Source organism: Corvus hawaiiensis, chromosome 26, assembly GCF_020740725.1.
Source record: "Corvus hawaiiensis isolate bCorHaw1 chromosome 26, bCorHaw1.pri.cur, whole genome shotgun sequence".
NCBI classification, from domain to species: domain Eukaryota; kingdom Metazoa; phylum Chordata; class Aves; order Passeriformes; family Corvidae; genus Corvus; species Corvus hawaiiensis.
In genome coordinates, this window is record NC_063238.1 from 42970538 (window position 1) to 42994058 (window position 23521).

Below are 23521 nucleotides of genomic sequence, written 5' to 3' on the forward strand. Positions count from 1 at the left end.
AGAGATCCACCCGCAGCCCATGGGGATCCACGGGGGATGCAGAGATCCACCCACAGCCCCTGGGGATCCCCGGGGGATGCAGAGATCCACCCGCAGCCCCTGGGGATCCACGGGGGATGCAGAGATCCACCCACAGCCCATGGGGGAGGTGTCCGTGCCGGAGCGGGTGGATGCCTGGAGGAGGCTGTGATCCAGTGGGAGACCCAGTGGAGAGAGAGGGCCCTGCTCCCAGGCTGGAGCAGCCTGTCCTTGGAGCACTGCACCCCATGGAAAGAGAGAGCCATGGCACAGCAGTTTTGGGAGGGCTGTGTGCCCATGGGAGGGGCTCAGGCTGCAGCAGGGGCAGTGTGGCTGCTGCTCCTGAGAGTGGACCCATGCTGGGGAAGTTCACAGAGAACTGTCTCCCGTGGGAGGGACCCCACAGCCTCACAGGGGAGGACTCCTCTCCCGGAGCAGCGGAAGGAAATCTCGGTGATGAACTGACCAGACCCCCATGCCCTGTCTCCCTGAGCTATCTGTGGGAAGGAGGGAGGGGCTGGGGGGTGGAAGGTGTTCTAAGGGCTTATTTTACTTCTCATTATTCTCCTCTGATTCTGTTAGTAATAAATTCACGTCGCAACTGAAGTTGAGCCTGTTTCGCCCTTGACATGTTTCTCGTGGTCCTTATCTCACTCATGAAGCATTCCTTAATTTTTTTCCTTTTCCCTCCTCTGCCCAGCAGGAGAGGGTGAGCAAGTGGCTCTCGTGGGTGCCTGGCATTGGGCCAGTGTCAAACCATGCCATCCATATAAGTGAAGATAAAGCATTCCCTCCCCAGGCTCATCAACAAAAACTTCCATAAACCAGCTCTCTCTTTTCGCAACTCAGTCAAAAAGAGAGTGAAACTCCTATAAAATGGAAGTCATGGAAAAAAAAAAAATGTTCTCAAGGGCAAAATTTTATTTGCATCTGCCTGAGCCCCATCATTCCACGTTCAGGTGGCCTTCTCCTGAAGAGATGCTCTTACCAGCTGCTTCCCAAGTCCTGCTCTCCTGGGCACACAAGACTTTCTTCTAATCTGGAAGAAAAAGCAAGACAACTGATAAGTACTGGGAAAAAAACTATTTCACTGTCATTGTTAAGTACATGGTGACCATCAGCACTAGGAGCTCTGGTATCCTGACACAACCTGCAGTCTCTGAGCTGGGCTGTAGGAACAGGTACAAAAAGAGCTGTTGGTTCCTCAAAACATAACTGCTGAGCATGGGAAACAGCACGTCCTTTTCAACAGAAAGTTGATATAAATCTTTAAAATTGATAGAAGGTTTTAATATTTCCAGATTAGCAATGGTACAAAAGGAGGGGGTTGTAATTGTTTGCAGGATGGCTGCAGAAATAATAAATAGCAAATAAAAACCTTCAATAGAAAAGGAGAAGCACTTGTTTACGTGTCTAGTCTTCTTTAAGATCCCAAACCTGCTGTGGGAGGAACACTCTGGCTACAATCCAGTTAAGCACTTTGTTGTGTCAGATTTGAGAGAACAGCTGGAGAACCCTGCTGAATCAAGGTCTTGGCATTTCCCACCAGCCGCTTGTTTCTCTCTCCTGCTGGCCTTCAAACACGTACACACGCTCCTACCTTCCAAGAATTTCCCATTTTAGTTTTTATTCTAGAAACAACACCTCTTGGCTACAAAAGCAGCCGATTCTGCTGCCATGAAAAAGCACGGGTGCAACGCCAAGAGGCAGGTCCTGCATTAGACGAGCACCAGGCAGCTCTCAAGAGCTCACAAAAGGCCTTTTAATTAATGTGCCTACTTGCTTTGCTCAGTTAACACCAGCAAGGAAGCCCTTCACACACGGCCTTCAGCTCTGGTCACTGTGGGCTGAACACTTAAAAAATCATTTTACATTAATAAACACTTCCTATATGAATGCTGTATACTTCCTACATACATGCTCTACACAGAAAGCTCAGTAAAAAAAAAAATAAATAAAAAGGATGCAATTTCCCCAGAGAGAAAAATTCAGAGATAAAATTGGAGCAATGATTTATATCTGCCCAGAGCAGCAGAGCAGCAATCCCAGCCCTTGGTGACCTCTGTGCAAACACACCAAGCCAATTACACAGTGACAGAAGATTTTCCCCTCCTGGAGCAGCAGCCTCTTGCTGCTCAGAGTGAGAAACATCAGAAGGCAGTGCAACAAGTGAGTGTGTGTTACTGAGCAGGCTGGGGACAACCAGCCTCGAGGTTTAATCAAGATTTGGATCCAATTGTGTGAGGGGTTTTGTAAACATTGATCTTATTGAGTTGTTACATCTGGAGGATGTAATTCCCAACGACCTGCTCGTTTAACCTATGGAAATCACCACGGGGCAACTCAGCTAAGTCCTCCCACTCCATCCTCTCTTGTTTGCCAGGGTCTTTATTAGCAGATGAGTGCTAATCCACCTCATCCTTCAGCATCCTACACTTGGGACATGCCCAGCAGCACTTCCATGTCCTTTGGCAAGATAGAACTAACAAGGAAAACACAAACTTTTTAAAGCCACCAGTCATAGCTGACAGCTGACAGAAGAAATGCTCTCATCTTCCTAGAGTGACAGAATAATTTAGGTTAGAAAATACCTTTCAGATCCATTAGTCCAACTACTAAGTACTGCCAAGACCACCACTAACCCATGTCCCCAAGTGCCACATCCACACATCTTTAAATACCTCCAGGATTGGTGACTCAACCTTGTCCCTGGGTAGCCTCTTCCAATTCTTGAAAAAAACCTTTCAGTGAGGAAATTTTTCCTAATATCAAATTTAAACCCCCCTGGTGCAAACTGAGGCAGTTTCCTCTTGTCCTGTCACCTGCTGCTTGGGAAGAGTGGGCAGGACATGGTGATGTGCAGCCTCCCCGTGCCCTTGTTCTGCCCAGGACATCCCAGTTCCAGCTTCTTGCTGAGCCACATCATCACTCCTCTGGTTATAAGGATTATTTTTCTGCTGGACATCGCAGAGCCCCTTTCCTTCACCCTGTTTCTTTAGAAAGAAAACCAAACAACAGGGGCTGAGAGCTGGGAATTTGTGACTTCACAGCCATTCTTTTCTGCTCCAGGAAAAAAAAAATTAGGAACAGTATGATGAGGAGCATGTAAGAGGTGAGTTTAGGTCTGGACTTCAACCATCACAGGCTCACTATCCCTGTTTACTGCAGGATATTGCTAAGAGTAGCTAAACCCCAGGCAACTCCAGCAGGAGAAAGAAATACAGCAGCAGGCACTTCAGGAGATCCAAACTCAGCTCATCCTACCAGTGCCCACAAGAACACTGTAATTCCAGATCCCATCTGCTCCCCAAAAGGGGAAGTTATCCCTCCTCCTGACACGTTTACAATGGGGAAACCACCTCAACTCCCCAGCTGGTGCTTTGAGTCCTCCCCAATCTGCTCCACCTATGCTGTGCACTCCATCATCTGCTTGGAACTGAGATGGGAGCATCCTTTTTTTTAACACCCCAAACAAATGCACCAGCTTAATGATTATACTTCGGGCTTTTTGGGGGGTTTTGCCTATTTTCGTCTTTGTCTGAAGCATTCAACCATGGGACAAAATGATTTCTGCCTGCACTGAGAGAGGAAATGCTCCTGACTGTTTAGGTGAGATTAATTTCAGGATTGTGGCCAGGCTGAGGAAATTGGTGGCAGAAATCCTTCATAGCTGGATAATGAGGTTGAGGCTTTATGAGTAATTCTTCTGAGTTATGCGCCCAGCACCTTGGGTGTGGGTGACACATTCCTTCCTCTCCTCCCTTTTTGAATGGGAAATGTCATCCAAGCACACAAACACAATATTTATTTAAAAAAAAATAAAAATAGCAACACCACAATTCATGAGGTGGAGGCACAGATTGCATCTCACTTGTAAAATGTCCAATCAACTGCTATCTAGAGGAATTTCCTGGCTGGGTTCTCCAGGAACGTCCTCAAATTCCATCACAACCACAATGTACCCAAAATCCCCAAAATCTAAAGAGCCTCTGGGGTGGAAACCAGGACAGTACCAAGCTAAATCAACAAAAACACTCCCCTGAACACCTCTGCTGTACCAATGCTTTAGATATGGAGAGATGAATCCAGGCTTCCTCACTCTCTGCTGCTGAGCCACCTAGCATCCATACCCATGGTCCCGCACACGCTGTCCATGCTGATGCCACATTCCTCCTCCCAGCCCAAATTGGCATCACTGGATTGCAAACAGCTCCTCCTTTTTGAGCAAGCAAAGGCTTTCACAAGGAGGTTACCTGAAGTTTTAATGCTGCCAGAGTTCAGCTGCAAGGAAACTGGAGAGGAGAAAGAGCAGCCTTTTAGTGGAGATGCCTCTGCTCCAGCAGAAGCCATCACCTTTCATTACTCAGCTGCCTTTTTGGGAATTCTCCACGCCTTCCCCTCTGCCATGCCCAGGCACTAGACATGGAGATAGCTAATGACAGTTCCTGGTGGCATGACATCCACCCTGCTTCTCCTGGAGGATGAATGAGCAGATGGGACCAGTGGAAGATGGCTGAACTGGAAAGCTGGACAACTGGAGTCCTTCCAATCCAGTAACTCCAGCCCAAAAGACTGAGGATGCAAAGATCCTTCGGGGTCAGAACATTTCTCCTAGGGATAGGAAGAGGTCAAGGAACACATGCAGGTGGTTACTGACAGGCTGTACAGACTAACTCATGTCTGCGTGGTTTGTTTTATCGTTCCCCAAATTCCTGCTTTGCTTGCTTATTCCCCAGCCAACCCACTGCACTATTCCAGCAAAATAAGCACAATCCTGAAAAGTTTGGAAATTAATATGATGGGCTTGTGAACATCTTCCATCATGCAGAACTAAAATTAAAATGTACACCCGCCCTCGCCTCACTCCCTGAAATCCATCAGGCAGAAACTTCCCTGTGTCACGTCAAGAGACTCCAACAGCTGAAGGAGCTAATGGGAAACTGCACTTCCAGCTGCTCCCAGGCTTCAGAGCAGGGCTCCAGCCCCAACACCATGTCTGTTCCAGCAGACCAGCCCCTGCCTGAGACAAACAAGTTTCCTCCAATTCAAATGGATATGAGATAAACAGAAGAATAGTGGTTTCCAGACATTTTGGAGAAGGAAAAGGCAGCCACGTGGTTTTCTCTGGAAAAAATTGCTGAAGAGCTCATGCATGTTCTGGCTGTGCCATCACACTGACATGAGAGAAGTAAAAAATAGAAACCAGAAGAAAACCAATTCAATATCTGCAAAAACCTCAGGGGACAGGTGAGAGCAAACACAAAGTTCAGGGGCAGCAACACAATGACACCTCACGAGGCTGGGCATCCCTAAGGAGAAAAAGCTCCTGAGAATCACAGAATGGCTTTGGCTGCAATGGGAGCTTAAAGATCATCTCGTTCCAAGCCCCTGCATGGGCAGGGACACCAGACCAGGTTGCTTCAAGCCTCATCCAACCTGGCCTTGAACATTTCCAGGGATGGTGCAGCCACAGCTTCCCTGGGCAACCTGTGCCAGGGCCTCACCACCCTCACAGGGAAGAATTTCTTCTCAAGATCTTATATAAACATGCCCTCCTTTCAGTCTGAAGCCATTCCCTCTTGTTATACCCCTCCATGCCATTGTCCAAAGTCCCTCTTCAGCTCTCTTGAAACCCCTTTAGGCAACTGGAAGGGGCTCTCAGCTTTCCCTGGAGCCTTCTTGTCTCCGGGCTGAACAACCCCAACTCTCTCAGCCTGTCTCCGTAGCTCCAGCCCTGTGATCAGCTTAGTGGCCCTCCACCTGAACCACCTGGGCAAACATCTCCACCCTCAATGCAATATCAACAGAAAGGTTTGGGACAAAGATGTAACACTGCACTACCAGACCAGGGCAAACTTGATAGCTGAGCTACAGCTTGTATAAGGACTCTGCAACTCCAGCTCAGATGAGCAGTTCTATCAGAGGGAACACTGGAACAGACACTGACTCACACCCCTGAAATCATTGTGAAAACCCTGTTCAGCAGCAAGGCACCAGTATGGCAAGACAAGACATTCAAGGTCTTGCTGCAAACCCTGACTGATATTCTTTTGCTCATGCACGTGGCTGATGGTTCCTTCACGGCTCATCACACCATCAGGACCACAGCAAGAAAACTGACACCCTCTCAGACACCTTTTGGGACAGCAAACACAGCTGCCTGCACTTGATGGCTATTTTGGGTTTGAAATTGAGATGCAAATTGCTGCCAAAACAACTACCATGGGTGAGCTGTTGCTTTTTCTCTTGAAATGAAGAGACATTTTCCATTTCTTCCCTCCCATTCCTTCTACTGATTTTACCATATTTCTTAGAGAAGGAAACAGCAACTGCATGACTCAGAGGGAGTATCATCTTCTACCCATCACAGAAATGCTCATGTGCACAAAAGGAGCTGGGTGAGACACGGTCTTTTGTCCCAGACCATGGGTATCAGACTGGCAGAGCTCTGTAATGTGCCCAGGAGAAAACACAGGCAAAAGAAGAAGAGCAGAACCAAGAGTCAGAGGCTAAATTTGCAGGCCCGTGACAAATAAAAAGAGGTTTCCTCCAAGGAGCCACCAAGCCAAACATGAAAGTCCTCATCCCATGTGCAGAGGAGGTCACAAGAGGAGAAATCTACAACTTTCTGCATGGAAGAGGCTGTGTGGGATCAGGTCAGGATGATCAATGTGGTCAAGGGATAAAAACCATGCCCAGGAGCAAAGTGAAAGCAACAGCCCTCAGCCATACCCACAGTATCTCATTACTATGCTGACTCGCCTTCTGCACATGCTTTAACATTTTGGAACACAGCTCCAGAAAACATTGTGATTGACTGGAATGTATTTTCCATTGTCTCCACTTTTACTGCATTTTTATTGTTGTGCCCAAATATCCAATTGTTGAAAAGGGGGAGGGAGGGGTTGGTAGGGCACATGAAGAAGCACCAGGAGAAAATGGTTCCTTTGAGGCAGGAAGAGAGGTCTGAAAACAGCCTCTTGCACTGCAACAAAAGTCTTACCATAGGAACAAGAATGTGATCCCCGGCAAAACTGCAAAATTCACTTGATGGTGTGCAGATATTTACAGCCCCCAGGGCTGTTTTCACAGCTATGATTCCTCCTTATCCCTAATACAGCTGACAGCAACACGTGTAGGATCTGGAGATTCAGTGCAGGAGAAGACAACTCACAAAGGCATCAAGGCATCAGTGCCTTTCAGCAGGGCCTTCAGAGTCAGTTATCTGAGGCTTTAGACTTCACTGGCGGCATTTATGAGTTTAAAAATGCATATAAGGCTTCAACATCCTCTCCCAGCCACTCTCTTTAGGATGCAAATGCAGTTTAATGCAATTATGCAGGACAGAAAGCCCAGACATTCTACAGGATCAACTGCATTCCAGTTGTCAGGGAAAATAAAGAGATACCAGCTCAACAGGCAGGCTGGACAAAAGCCTGTTGTCATCTCTGCATGATTTTCAGATCAGCACAGGACTGTGCAAGGAGGAAGAGCCCTTTTCTAAAAGGCATCAAGCCCTGCTACAGCTCTACATGGGGGAAAAAAATTGCCAAAAAATAATCAAGTAATCCTATATTTGTTAGCAAGAAAATACAAATTAAGAAGTACAGATACACTCCATTAGAAAAAATCTCATCTTTAAAACTGGGAGAAAACAAAACTCCAAGAAAGTTGCCAGGGCACATTGCTCCATTTAGGGATGTAAATAAAGCAGGGAAGGAGTAAATGAAGGAAGGCAAGTTTAGACTGGGTGTTAGGGAAGAAACTCTTTACTATACAGGTGGTGAGGCCCTGGCTTTGGTTGCTCAGAAAAGTTGTGGATTCACCATCCCTGGAGATTGAAGACCAGGTTGGATGGGACTTGAAGCAACCTGGTCCAGTGAAAGGCATCCCTGCCCATGGCAGTAGCGTCAGAATAAGATGATCCTTAAGGTCCCTTCCAACCCAAACCATTCCATGATTCTGTGATTCTCTGTGTTATCTGAAATTCCCAACATCAGGACAGAAAAGAGAGAGGAGAGAGAAAAGGAGAAAGCTCTCAGTGTGAGGCTTCTGGAAGCCCAAGGCATTTATTTCCATTGCTCAGGTTTCAGAACCGAGAAGCTGACAAAGTGTCTGGAGGTACCTTGAAACATTTCCCATCATGACTGCTCTTTGCAAAGGAGAAGCAACTTGAAATTGGCAGGAAGTAGGTATTTCTACATAATTTGTCATCTTTCACAGAAAAATCAATCATCCCTAATTCTAAGTATTTCCTTTTTTTCTATCAAAAGACGTAAATAAAGCATTTCTGTTATTGCAGACTGCAATTAAAAAAAAAAATTTAAAAAAAATTTTAAAAAACCAGATTTATTAATTAAATCTTCTGGAGCATCTCATCTATGAAGACAGAATGAGAGAGTTCATGTTGTCCAGCCTGGAGAAGAGAAGGATCCAGGCACACCTTAGAGCACCCTTTCAGTCCTAGAGGAGCTCCAAGAGAGCTGGAGAGAGACTCTGGACAAGGACCTGGGGTGACAGGACAAGGGGCAATGGCTTTCAGCTAAAAGCAGAAGGATTTGGATTAGATATTGGGAAGAAATTCTTTACCATGAGGATGCTAAGGCCCTGGCACAGGTTGCCCAGAGAAGTTGTGGCTGCCTTATCCCTGGAAGTGTCCAAGGCCCCATTGGACATGGCTTGGAGCAACCTGGTCTAGTGGAAGGTGTCCCTGCCCTGCCCTGTCCTGTCCCTTCCAAACCAAACCATTCTGTGACTCTGTTAATGATTTTTGGATCTAACCCTGAACTCCCCAGTGACTCTAGAGGACCTTCAGGTGGCAACAGAAACACTGACAATACATTTCTAGGAGAAATTAGAGAGATCTTAACTTGTGCTTCTCTTTCTAAACAACGAGGATCAGGAGGCTCTCAGAAATCATCAGTTTGGCTGCTCTATCACTGCAAGAAGAAGTGAGATGGAAAAGCACCTGAGGACAGGTACAAGGTGCCAGGTGCTGTGTTTGCACACCTGACATGCTGAAGGTGCTTGGGCCACTCCCACATCCCTGTGCCTCCATCTCCCACCCTAAATCTTGCACCATAGCACTGACCTTTGGGAAGTGCTTTGAGACTTCTGGGTCTGTTACACAAACTCAGGTGTTACCACCTCGAGTCCAGGTAATCCGACACAAATCACTGCAGAGAAATAATGGTGTGGCCTCTCTGAAAATAGACAGAAATCCCCACCAAAAACATCTAAGTCGTCATGATAGAAAAATAAATCTGGGCAGATTGTTGCTTGCATTGTGTGAATCATCATGTTGTTATAGCAACTTCGTATCTGCACCCAATCTGAAAACCAAGCACAGCTGAAATAATATAACAGCATTAAGTTAAAATGATATATAACAAGACAAAAATGGATCGGCTCGATCTCCGAGGAGCACCCACACTTCTTTCTCACCCTCTTCCCTCCCTTTGAAAACATTGCTTTGCTGTATTTAAACAATAAAATTTAAAAAAAAAAAAAAACCACCAGACTTGGAGCTCATGAAGAAGAGGAGCACTAATGGGCTTTTGAATTCAAGGAGAATCTCCAAAATGAAAAATCATAGAATCATGGAATCACAGAATCATTTAGGTTGGAAAGGACCTTAAAGATCATTTTGCTCCAACCCCTCTGCCATGAGAAGGACATTTTTCACCACCTTTAAATAAAAACAAGTGCAATTGCTAATTATAACCACCAGACCCAGCCAACTGCCCCTATTATTCCCATGTACTCCAAAATTCATGAATTGAATGAATTACATAAATTTTATAAATTTTTTATCTTTTTAATTTTTTTTTTTTTAATTCATGCAGTGCAGGAATTATATAAATATATGTGCACACTGTGTCCTGTTCTGTTCAGGAGTCCTGAGCAGAGATTCCAGCCTGACCACAACATGTAGAAGCGAGAAAAGGGATGCAGAAGTTCTAGTTTTCAAACTGCAGGTCTGTATGGTTATGTTATTGCTGGAGAAAAAATGAAAAGTGTCACCAAGGTTCTTTCCATCGGAGCAGCAAAGGAAGAAAGGTAAATAAACAGAATTGTTTCAGGGACTTGGCAGGAAAGTACAGCTCCTCTGCAAGGCAAAGGGAGCCCACCAACCTCCAAAACACTGCAGGTGCCTTGAAAGACAGCACTGTGCTCCAATTAGTGCCAAGAATGACCAGAAAGCACCACGGGGCACTGAACTGCTCCTCTCCCCATGCAACGCTGCCAGCAACAAGGTTTGAAGGAGAAAGAAGGGAAATGGAAAAGGAAGAAGCTCGGGAGATTTGCAAATTTTGCTCTTGATGTTTCAAGCAAATTAAGACCAAATAAACCCCAAAATAGAAAAAGCAACCCACAAACCCACAGCTCTAGTCCCAACAAAGGCCTATTAGTCTTAACAACAGCACAAAAATGACTCAATTAATTAAAAGCAAATAAAAAGAAGCAGCCTAACTTATTCTTTCAGAGTTCAAGACAGCAAAAGCACCAGTCTGCCCCAGACAGAACTGTATTTTTTCTTTTCTTCTTTTTCTTAAATGCATTTATTCATTAAGGCTTCCTCGTAGGCTGTGTAATGAGTCACTGCTTGCTTCTCTATGAAGTGCAAAGGGATGGAGAGGAATAGGATTTAAATGGAGGATGGAGACACTCACAAAGCCTGTTAGAAAAGCTTGAAAAGCTTTTGAAGGAATCACAGATAAAGTGAGGCAACTCCTCACACGGACCCCAAACCCTCTTCTCTATCACCAGACCTTTCCCAGGGTCGAAGCCTGACTGTCTCCTCGCTTACAGCCAGCACAGAAAACCACCCCCTCTCCTCCACGGAGCTTTCTTCCTCCCCAGAAGAGCTTGGGATGAGAAATCCAGAGCTCAAGCAGGAAGCAGGAGCGGTGCTGCTCCTCCCATGGACGCGGTGGCCCACAAGTGTGGATGTGGCTATCTCTGCACCAGGGGAATATGAGCAGGGGGGGATCACATCAGCTGGTATCATCAACAGCACCAGGATTTTTATGGCTTTTACCCTGGCAGCCAGAGAAGCCCCAGCAGCCTCCAGCTCAGAGTGAGCCACACATGTCCAACTATTCCACAGTTGTTTTTCCAAGAATCGCAGAAACACAGAAGGGTTTCTGTTGGAAGGGACCTTAAAGATCATCTGGTTCCAACTCTCTTGTCATGGGCAGGACACCTTTCACTAGAGCAGGTTGCTCCAAGCCCCACCCAACCTGGATTTCCAGTGGGGAGGAAGAGTCTGTCCAATCCATCAGATGAGTAACACCAAGCTCAGTGAAGACAAACTCTGCCGTCATCAGCCTTACCTCAGACTAGATCTGGAATATGCTGATTTGGTCCCCCAATTACTGTCAGGAGTTTCCCCAGACTCTCCAGGTCCTTTGCGTCCTCCCACCACAAGTTTTGAGGAAGCAAAGCCAGCATGGAGATGTGACACAAGTCTGCAAAGTGGCTGAACAACACGAAGGGCACACGTGTCACTGCAATAAATACAAATCTCAAGAAAAGCACAACCTGAGCCCAAACCCACTGCTGTCCAGCAAGGACTCCCATCTTGTCCATGTGTAGAAGTAGAAAAAATGTGAAATAGATACTAGGACAAAATAAATATTAGGGAAGAAATTCGAAGAAATTCCTCCCTGTGAGGGTGGTGAGGCCCTGGCACTGCTTGCCCAGAGAAGCTGTGGCTGCCCCATCCCTAAATGTGTCCAAGCCAGGCTGGATGGGGCTTGGAGCAACCTGGGATAGTGGAAGGTGTCCCTGCCCATGGCAGCAGTTAGAATGAGGTGATCTTTAAGGTCCCTTCCAACCCAAATCATTCTCTGATTCTATTTTTCTGTGAATATTGCTCTGGTGACACCCACGATCATGTGCAATTCCCCATGGTAGAGATCTTCTGCCTTCCCTAGAGTGGTGTCTCTCACTTTTCTAACATTTATTCTATCTGAGAAAAAGAAAAATTAAACCAGAAAAAAAAAATAAACAAAAGCCAAACTTGAAAGTGACAAAAAGCCCCCACAGAATCCAAAATAAATTTAAAAACCTCCTAAATACAGAATCTAGGGGAACTTTTTGTTGCCACCTAGACCCCTTCCAAAGGGTTCACATGCCAATCTAATAATAAAGCTGTCATATGGGGTGATGTGATTTTAGCTTTCAAGCTGAAGGTTGCTATGGGAGGCTGTTCCCAGCAGCAGCGCTGCACAGCATTTGTAAAAGCCCTTTCCAGCATCAGACTTTTGATTTTTGAGTAGGAAAAAATTCACTACTTTTGTTTTTAAGAAGTCCCATAAAAAGCAGCAGTGCTGGAGAAAAATGTAGAGAAAAGAAGTGAAATAAAAAATGGGGCTGTAATTCAGATGCCTGTAGAAATGTGGATGCACTAAAATCCCAAAGCTAAAGCACCAGGAAAACCTAATTTTTTTCAAATCGGTGCACATCAGCTGAGTTGCTGCATTTGCCAACACCAGGTTTGCTGGGATGTGGCAGAAGTTAAAGACAATCAGATGATCCCAGGTGCTGTATGAACGAGGTGCAGAAATGGGAACAGTTATCGCAGTGCCTCGGCTGAGGGCTTCTCCTGTGCACTGAGATCTTGACTCAGATAAAAATGAGGCATCACTTCACAACAGGTTGAGGAAGTTTACCCAGCTTTTTAGAAATAAAAAAAAAAAAAAAAATATATACAGGGATTTGTGCAAGGAATGAAATATTATGTGTCTGTATATATATACACACACACACAGAGTTATGTAAAGCTGGTCAAACACAAATGACTCTCTCAAAACTAACAAACAAGTAAACACAGAAGATATTTTCCACAGCAATCTGTAAGATTTAGGAGACTGTTACAACCTGCAGGATTTACAGAGGAAACACAGTAAGAAGGAGGATTTAACACAAGGATAGAGCCCTGAAGCAGCAGGAGGAGATGCAGTCGCTTTTTACCTTTACACAATGAGGTGAAGACTCTGAGTTATAAAAGGCTTTCAATTCATGTTGCCAAAGCCTCCAGTCATTAAGAACCTTAAATCCTTGCAGGTTAAGTAGAGTTGATAGATGAGATCTGTGGATGGGGATGAATATCTAGAGAGCAAACACATCCCAACTGTAGATGTGAGAGCACAGGAGAGCACACAGCCAGCTCCCTGCCCATACCCAGGATATGGAGAATGGTGACGATCAAGATCATTCAGTTCCAATCCCTGCCATGGCCAAGGACACCTTCCACTATCCCAGGTTGCTCCAAGCCCCGTCCAACCTGGCCTTGGACACTGCCAGGGATGGGGCAGCCACAGCTTCTCTGGGAAACCTGTGCCAGGGCCTCACCACCTTCACCAGGAAGAATTTCTTCCCGATATCCCATCTAAGTCTGCCCTCTGTCAGTTTAAAGCCATTCCCTCTTGCCCTGTCACTCTATCCCTTGTCCAAAGTCCCTCTCCAGCTCTCTTGGAGCCCCTTTAGGCTCTGGAATGGACTCTAAGGTCTCCCTGGAGCTTTCTTTTCTCCAGGCTGAATTCAATTATTTTTTGCCTCAAGTCTTCAGTGGGAAGTGCTACAGTGACACCACTGAGATGTTCCTTCTTCATCAAGAGCCAGGAGGCAAGAAACCCTATAGACAGATTCCAAGCAGAAATTTCTGTGATGTCAAAGGTTTCGGACCCAATGTAAACTCTGATGGAAGCTACACACAGGTGAAATCTTAAAACAAAAGAAGAAAAACTGATTTGAGTCTAATGTTCAGATAAGCAACTGAGATGCTGCAGCAGAGAGATTTCCCAAGCACAGATCCAGCTTGGGCCCTGCACCCCACTGATTTCACAGTTTCTGTGTCTGAGACAAAATATCAACAAGGAACGGAGAATCTTTTGTGAACAAAAGCTTTTACCAGTACATACAAATAACCCAAACAGAACCCCTGACCAACAAGTCAGAATTTGTTTAAATGTCCAAACTCCAAACATCAGAAGCCCATGGTACCAAAACAAGAGCCATCACTGAGATGCACTGACTGCAGTGGCACTTCCAGGCACACATCATTCAATTAAAGTTATTACATTAATTTTGGTTTTTTGCTCAAACAGAACCAAATTATTGCAGAAGACCTCACTATCAGCCCAAGGCTTTGAAACGCAGCCAGCCCACCACCACCCACCCACCCTCCACATCCCCAAAACTCCTCCTTCCCCAGCACTCTGCTAATAAACTCAGGGATGTCCTTCCCAGAGGTCTCAACGCCTTGTCAGCAGAAATTCAAATCAATCCAGCCCTGGAAGCAGCTGCAGCAAATAGCTCAATCACGTTCATCATTTTAACTTATCCTATTTATGAATCAGGTCAAGCTTGAAATCTCCATTTACATTATCAGCCTTCATGATATTAAGATAATCATGCAGAGGACTGATCAAAGGTTCTTCGTAACTTTGGAGTGCAGGAATTACCATACAATAACACTTTATCTACTCCACTGTCCTTTGTGACTGTCAAGAATACTTTCTTGCCTAGAAAATAGGACAAGGAACAACATGCTGAACAAGAAGGCGCTGCCAATACTAAATCTAAGAGTAACAGGGCAGTGGGTACTGTACACACATCTCAAAAAAACCCACGAAGATCACCATTTTTTAAAACAGAACAGGTTGGGCAGGGCTTTGAGTAACCTGGTCCTGCCCCTGCCCATGACAGCGGGTTGGAACTGGATGGTCTTGAAGGTCCTTTCCAACCCAAACCATTCTGGGATCCCAATATCTGCTGAAAGTCTCTGAGAAAAACAGAGACCTTCAAGCTGCCTTGAATTACCTTTATTTTATCTCGCCTGTATGAAAGGACACTTTGATTTTTCCAGACTAATACTGAAAATCACCTGAAATGGTTCTCTAAGGGGCCTCAATTTCTCTCAGCCCTGCTTTGATGGGAAGATGAATCCTGCAGCCTCCTGACACCCAGAAATACTCTGCCAATGCTCTTAAAGCCCATTCTCTGTTGTCCCTCCTGCAGCTGCAGCACCTGCACAGCATCACCAGGTCACTGCTGCAGATCTGACAACAACCACCAAAACATAAGAAAAAAGCAATTCCCATCTTCTCAAGGAACTTTCATTCTGCTGTTCACCTCGAACTCGCTGTTTTTCTCCCTACAACAAATAAAATGTAGTATCATTCTGCTATTTTTGTGAAGAGATGTTTTATCCAGAGTTTGGGCAAAGGGAAATAATCTCTAACCTGATTTTAAGATTATTTAAAGAGGGTAAAAAAAAATAGAAGGACATACACTTGTAAAATAGTCTTATGTGCGGAAAAAATACAGGAATACTTTGTTGGAAGTGCTTCACTTCTGATACCAGCTATTAAGAATGTAGATATAATCCTTTATTTATCTCATTTGCAGCAAGAAAACTCTACACACAGAGAAAGAAAAATCACATGGGATATAATCCAACAACAAGCTCCCCCATTAACTCGAGAACGATGTTCTATTGAATATTTCAAGCGTGATTACACTGTAACAAAATGGCACCATGCCACCAAGTCCTGTAAATTATTTTCTCTCAATACTTCCCTTCCTTGCAAAGATACCAGGAGGCTGGATAAAAAAAAGTTCTCCTGGATCAAAATAAAAGGCACAGAAGAAACAAGGAGGATCCTTCAAGTGACCATCCCAACGTTTGTCCCAAAGTGGAAAGATGACCTTAGCAGTTGGTGTTGCGCCTTCTAGGCAGGATCTGGGCTGGGAACTATTGTCCCAAGGGGTTATTTTCTGCAAAGGAATTAAATACACAGGATGTAAAATGATGGCAACCTGCTCCAAGTCACAATTTTGAATGCAGTTAATGCTTCTGCTTCAATTTTAGGGCTTCCAGTGGTAGAAAAATTTCACCTTAGTTTCTCTAATGTGGAAAAACACCACAAACTGCAAAGATGAAAGCTCAGAACAGCTCCCTGGGTGATGCATGAGCTCAGAGGGATCCCAGGTCCAGTGAGCTTTGACTGGGAATCATGGCTGTCTTTTTTTCCAGTCATGACTTAGGGAGGCAGCAAACACAAACAGAATCACAAATATTGCCAAGTCCAGGTAGCGAGGCTGCAACACAGCTAATTAAATACATTGTCAAAGATTTTCCGATCATTCAAAGGATTGGGATGTGCAAGAAGAGGCTTTCGGGGGTATGAACAGCAGCCAGAGTGCTGAGTGAGCACATCTGAAAGCGGTAAACACTAACATGGATTCACTTTAAATTCCCTGAACGTGTTAGGGAACAGAGAAGGGAGAAAAAGCCAAGTTCACCCACATAACTGAAGTGTTATGTCTACAAATCCAGCTCTACAGCCAAGGAAGAGAGACCAGAGCCTCCTCAAAGGTGCTCCACTGACCATGGAAGGCGTCACAGGTCTCCAGGAACTTCAAGTCCCTTGGGACTGGTGTCATCACTACCTGAGCCTGAACATAGAAACGAACACAACCAGGATAAGCAACCTGGTCTAGTGGAAGGTGACCCTGCCCATGGTGGAGGTTTGGAACTGGATCATCTTCAAGGTCTGTTCCAACCCAAACCATTCTGTGATTCTGTGATCATGGGGGACATCAGTTGATAGGCAAAGAAGAGGGATGACATGTCAAGTCCCTCCCAGAAGCTCATGGTCTCCAAAATGCCAACTCACTGCCTTCTTGAGCATGTAAGATGATTGTTCCTCTTATTCAGAAATTTTACCTCAATATGGCTTAGAATTATCTACAGTAGGCCCAATAAATGTAAAACAATGACAGAGAGGAAGTGTTGTAGCAGGCACACTCCTAACAGAAACTGAAGCCAACGAAAGGAACTGGATGTCATCACTGGCACCTCAAAAAGAAACTTTGCCCAAGGCTAATCCTTTCAGGTGAGCAATGGCATGCATAGGAAAGAAGACAATAGTATAAAGACTATTATAAGGAAAAATATAATTATTATAGATCACTATAACATAAAATACACCACTCAGAGGGTGGGGAGGCCCTGGCACAGATTCCCCAGAGAAGCTGTGGCTGCCCCATCCCTGGAAGTGTTCAAGACCAGGTTGGATGGGGCTCAGAGCAACCTGGTCTAGTGGAAGATGCAGGGGTGTTGGAAATAAGTGATCTTTAGATCCCTTACAACCCAAACCACTGTAGAATTCTATGAAAATTATAAGGTAAAAGTGGTGGTGCAGTGTCATTTGATTCTTAATCTTTTTAATAGCGAAGTAGCTCAGAAAATGTTGAGAGATGAAAACTTGAAACGCTTCTAGCCCCATGGAGACTGGGCAGAAGAAAGGAATCACACTGAAACAGTGAGTTTGATTTGGAAACTGGCACCAGATACAGCAGAAAAAGACTCAATAAGAAACAGTTTAGAGAAAAATCTCTCAGCTTCCTACTACATACTAGAAAAAAAACCCAGCAAATCTCCCTCAAGAAAAAAAACAAGTCAGGAAATAGTAAAGAGATGAGAAAATCTGTTGAATAACTGACCTATAGCACAGCCTTCGGAGGCCAAGAACTCCAGGATCCAAAGGCACAGGAAAGCACGTAACAAGACCAGCCAAAGTTGCCATAACTAAGTTGCAACATGAAATGCTGAAGCCAAGCCTTAACAATTTACCATCAGGAGAAACCCAGGGAGGAATCATCACCACATTTGCATACCAGGACACTGCTTGCTCTTCTTTTGAGCACGTTATTACTGATCACCATCCAAAAGAGAGATTCTTGAACTAAATGAAGCCTGTGGCTCTCTAGGCAATTCCTAGAGTACTTATAATTAAAGGCACCATTAAGCCTTCAGAGAAGCAGATGCCAATCCATGTCAAAAGTTACCCAGCTGAGCAGGGTCTAATTACACTGAATTCAAGAGATACATCACATCCCCAACAGATGTTGTTTCACAGGAAGCTTTTTCTATATCTCACAATCTTAAGATGGTTTGAGATGTTCTCCCTTTTCTTTAGACAAGAAAAGACCATCCAGAGTCATCTGCCTGCAAGCTTAAGATGGGGTAAGTGGCAAACAGAAGAAAAAGACACTGATACAGTGGGGAAGCCAATTTGGAAAAATACATTTTTTTAAGTTTACATGGAGAAACAATTCCTTCCTTCCCATTTCACACTTTTTTTGGTGGTAGTATGATATTTTGGGCTCCCTTTTTTTGCATGTTTATTCAGGGTCTGTACAGCCAAGCAACTGCACATTCTTGTGAACTAGTAAATGCTACAAGCCCAGTTCATCCATTCCCAAAAAAGAGTTTTATGAATGATGCAAAACAACAATTAAGAGCCACGAAAAGGGTTCTTGCACAGCCTGGTCCAGGCGGCAGAACAACCCAAACTACCTTTTGGATTAAGACACTGATCAAGTTTTATCCTCTGCATTTAAATGGGAAAAGAGAGTCCAAATCAACTCAGAAGCAACCATCATAGAAGATACTAAAAATATCACCATCTAAACACAGAAAGGTCAAAAAATAAATTCTTAACTGCCTGCTCAACATAACGCAGGAAGCACATCTATTCTTAAGCATTCACCAAGGCCAGTGATTTTGGGAAAAAGACAGATGGGAGGATATGTAGGAGAATATGTTCTCTGAATACTTCCACAAATAAGCCTATTTGACTTGACTACCAAAAGTCAAGAGAGATGCTGTGTCACAAGGGATGCTGAAGTCACAGGAGATGCATTTCTTGACATTCCCCTCCAGGAGTGAGATCTTCTTGAGCAGAGAGAGGAGTCTTTACTACTTGTTCCCATGGCACTGCCTCCAGACACTCATCCTATAGTTTTCTTATAGGTTTAAACAAAATGGCCCCATGGCTCTGGAGTGTCAGATGTCACTTTTTCAGCCTTTCCCAGCAACATGGTGATGATCATCACAAAGACTGACAGTGATATGAGAATCATCAGTGGTCTGTACTGAACTCCCCTTTTGCTGGTCTCATTCTCCTGCCTTTTCAGCTGCTCCTGTAACTTGAAGCTGTTGGATAACTTCAACAAATTGGAGAAAAGAGAAAAATAAATTTTAGAAATCCTAAACTATAGTTATCAGCCTGAAAATCAAGGGAAATGTTAGGGGTAGGAACACTTCTCCTATGAAGACAGGCTGAGAGAGCTGGGGTTGTTCAGCTTGGAGAAGAGAAGGCTCCAGGAGACCTCAGAGCCCCTCCCAGTACCTAAAAGGGGCCTACAGGAAGGGTGGAGAGGGACTTTTTGCGAGGGCATGGAGTGATAGGACACGGAGGAATTGCCTTAAACTGAAGGAGAGTGGGTTTAGATGGGACATTAGGGAGAAATTCTTCCCTGTGAGGGTGGGGAGGCCCTGGCACAGATTACCCAGAGAAGCTGTGGCTGCCCCATCCCTGGAAGTGTCCAAGGCCAGGTTGGATGGGGCTTGGAGCAATGTGGGATAGTGGAAGGTGTCCCTGCCCATGGCAGGAGTTTGGAACTAAATGGTCTTTAAGGTCCCTTTCCAACCCAAATTATTCTGAGATTCTGTGATTCTATGAATCAAGGAAAGAAAGATAATTAGCACCAGGGTGGAGAAACAGACCAAACCACACTTGCAGCAATTACCCAGTGAGTGGATAATCTATGAGAAAACAAATGGGAAACCAACCAGGTTTATGGTTTCTCCATGGTGGTGGAGGTGGCGAGTAGACACAGAAAGTGGCAGATGAAGTGCCAGGAGGTGAAAGGCACATCTGTGGAGAATGAGGCGCCTTCTACTTGCTCTTCAGCAGATGGAGTGTGGAGAGCAGATGGAGATATTCCTTCTCAGGATCATGTTTTAGCCATTTCTTTCGTGACATCCTGGCTGGTGTCCCCATCAAAAGCAAGGCCAATCTTGGTGGTGTAACCAAAAGTAATGGAGTCAACCACTAATGCTCCAGTTCTGAAGTCACTTTCATGTGGCAGCACAATGTTAAGGGTTGGACTTGATTCTATAATTCTGTAATTCTAAACCGGGCCATGAAGAGGGATGGAACACCTCTCCTATGAGAAAACACTGAGAAAATTTGGATTGTTCAGCCTGGAGAAGCAAAGGCTCCAGGGTGACCTTCATTGTGGCTTTTCAGTACATGAAAGGGGGAGGCTGTAAGAGAGCTGGAGAGGGACATATAGTGATAGGACAAGGGGGGATGGCTTCAAACTTAAGGAGAGCAGGTTTAGATTAGGTATTAGGAAGGAAAAATTCTTCTGTGAAGGTGGTGAGACCCTGGCCAGACTGGGAGGGCTTGGAGCAACCTGGTCTGGTGGAAGGTGTCCCTGCCCATGGCAGGGGGTTGAACGAGATGATTTTTAAGGTCCATTCCAACCCAAACCATTCCATGATTACATGATTCAGCAACTTAGGTTTCTCATATACATAATCTGACAAGCATCAGAGTATCAGTGTACTGCATCCCAAAAACCCCCTGTAAGAAGCAGATGTCCCACAACCAGAGGCCTGAAGACTCTGTTCTTGCTTCTCAAGTATCCTGTGCTCAGCCAGAAAATTACAGTTTGTTTCCAACATAAATCTGTTGTGCTCCAACAAATGAATCCACCCACATTACTCTCCCATTGTTGAAGAAACTGGGACCATAATTAACAGGAAAGTGTCCTTCAGTTCAACAGTGACCTGATTTTTGTCACTTTAATCCAAAAATTAGATCTGTATCATTCATTGCATGAATTTGCTTTTCTATTCTAAGGATTTCTCGCCATCTTGACTGCAAACAAAACACAGGGTCTTGTTTGCAGTCAAGTCAGAGCAAAACTAATGAATGCCAACACAGCTGGATCTCAACAGCCCTTCCGCTAAACTGCAGTGTAAAAATTAAGGGAGTGACAGAGATTACCAAGAAAAATACAGCAACACACCTGTAGGTGTCCAATCAAAAGTCATTTCATGGAGAGGGAAACAATTCCAGGTGCAGAGGAAGCATGCAAAGGAAGGCACACATAGCAGAGTTTGCATTAGTGCAGCTGCCTTTATTGCAATGACCCTAATTGGCACTTCCAGATGCGAGGCAGGAAAATCTGATGATGGGAGCATCTTCGCCTGTAACCCTAGAAAATCTAGGCTGAAGGAGACAGAGCTCTATACAAGCCGTATGTGAAGAAAAAAAAAAATTAAAAATCCCTTCTTCTTTATTTTCCACATATTGAGCTGGTTAAAGCAGTCCACGTTCTCCAGTTGCCACCAGCAGCATTTATTTATCACCATCCTCAATTATGAAAGCAAACTCCAAGTGATAATGCACAATCTCCCTGCAAAACCAAACTGAGATGGATGGAGGACGAGGGGTATAATTTAAGACAGTTTACATTGTTCACAGTACCAGGAACACTGCATTCAGGCTGCAGGAAAGGTCATTAGTAAATTGAAGGCAGCAGAAGATAACAGAAAAGTTTACAAACAACATTTCAACAGGAAAAAAATGAGCTTTTTTGGCCATTCAGGGAAAAGAGCAACCAGAGAGGAAGTTTGGATGTGCAAAAGCCTTCCTCACTCCAGGCAGAGGAGCGAGCTCATCTCCAGTGCTCATGATGGAGCACACAAGATCTGCATCATCTGCCATCAATAGTAGCACCCAGTGTGACGGGAACCTCCTCCTTGGCAAAGTCATCCATACCAACAGAACAGTTTGGAGTCATCTCCTGCCTCGCAGATGGCGCATTCCTGTTAGTGCAGAAGCCTGGGGAGCCAGGATCTCCCTGCAGCAGAGTGCACGGGATTGCTGCCCTGAGCTGGCTACGCTTCAGCTTTCAGCCTTTTTGTGAACACTACAGGAGATAAGCACTGAGACACAGGAGATAAGCAATGTAAAGAGTTCACTTCTTCCCTTCCAAACACTGTCATCTGATGAAAACACAGTTTCTCAAGTAAAGGGGAGACTCTTTAAGTTGTTTTTTGGAAGAACACAATGGAAGTCTGCACTGACTGTAACCGGGTCTACTGGAAGGTTCCCCGCCCATGGCAGTGGGTTGGAATGGGATGGTCTTTGATGTCCCTTCCAGCCCAAACCACTTCATGATTCCGTGATTCTATGCCATCAACAGACAACTGACACACACTGGCTTCAGTGGGTTCTCCATGGTTCCAAATCCAGTTGGGAATTTTAAGGAGAAGAGTCTTTCTTGTGAGGAGAGACTGCAGGAGCTGGGCCTGGTTAGTCTGGAGAAGAGAAGACTGAGAGGGGATCTCATCAATCCATACAAATATCTCCAAGGTAGGTGTCAAGAGGATGGTGCCAGGCTCTTTTTATGGTGCTCAGCAACAGGATAAGGTCAATGGCCATAAACTAAAACACAGTAAGTTCCACCCCAACACGAGGAAGAACTGCTTTCCATGGAGGGTGCCAGAGCACGGGAACAGCTGCCCCCACCCCAGGGAGGGAGCAGATTCTCCCTCTCTGGAGACATTCCAAACCCACCTGGATGTGTTCCTGTGTCACCTTCTCCAGGTGACCTTGCCTTGGCAGGGGGTTGGATTGGATGAACTCCAGAGGTCGCTTCCAACCCTGAAGATTCTGTGATTCTGTGAATATATGAAGAAGCTCAATCAAACAGGCTGAATCTCACCCTACTTTCCTTTCTAAATTTGGACTATCCACATGGACACGCTTGCCTCAAAACACCTGAGAATGAGATGGCTACACAGGTAGCCACCCTGACCTCACAGAGGTGCTACTTCTCATAATCGAGTTCCTGGACATTATCATCAGTTCCACTTCCAGGGGAGGAGAGGGCATACACCAAATATATGGAATGTTAGGTAATTCAGTTATTTTGGATCAGGAAGATTAAGGACAATGTCCTAAATGCCCAACTTTCAGAACATCTTGGAAAAAAAAGACACACGTCCCTTCTACTCTTTTGTCTGGTCAACACAAGGCTTAGCAGCGATAAAGCCACACATCTCTGTTCTGCAACACACTGAGAACTACAGAAATCCACAGTGAATCCCCACCCATGTCCCCTACAAAATGCTTCCCACCATGATAACCCCTGTTCCCCTCCTCCATATCCCCATATCTATCAGAACCTCTCCACGTCCTCCCTGTATCCATGGACACTCCCTCCCTCTTCAGCTCCGAGTCCCATCCATGCCTCAATTTGTTCTCCAAAGCATCTACAGCTTTGGAAGCAGAAAACAATGGGTTATCTAGACCTGGACACGTGCTGATAGGCTGGATGATACCAAAACAACAGATAATCAGTGAATTTTCCTGAGTTTTCCTTGCGGACATTGAGATATTAAGTCCTTACGTGCTTGGCGAACAGATACATTGATGGTTGGGTGGAGGAGAAAATCAGTGAACTGTAATTTTTTCTCTGATGTGATTAACTCCATCAACCTACTTAGTGTAAGAGGCAGAAAGACATCAACAGGAGAGAGCCTTAAAGGAAGTGAGAGATTTCAAACTATCAAAAAAAGAAAAAAAAAAATTTCTGAAAACAACCCAGTGGTGCTCATCTGCTC

The 23521-nt window shown here is 44.9% G+C and overlaps 1 protein-coding gene across 11 annotated transcripts in view; it reads right to left on the minus strand.

The window, feature by feature from the left end:
* Positions 1–23521, minus strand: part of TSNARE1 (t-SNARE domain containing 1) — a 461355-nt gene that overhangs the window by 415619 nt on the left and 22215 nt on the right. For 8 of the 11 annotated variants that reach the window (XM_048286664.1, XM_048286666.1, XM_048286665.1 and 5 more), the window contains exon 3: positions 1007–1057. The exons of the other annotated variants lie outside the window; for them this stretch is intronic. The gene's annotated coding sequence lies outside the window, so the exon portion shown is untranslated. The remainder of the gene's footprint in view (positions 1–1006; positions 1058–23521) is intronic. 11 annotated transcript variants of the gene reach the window in all.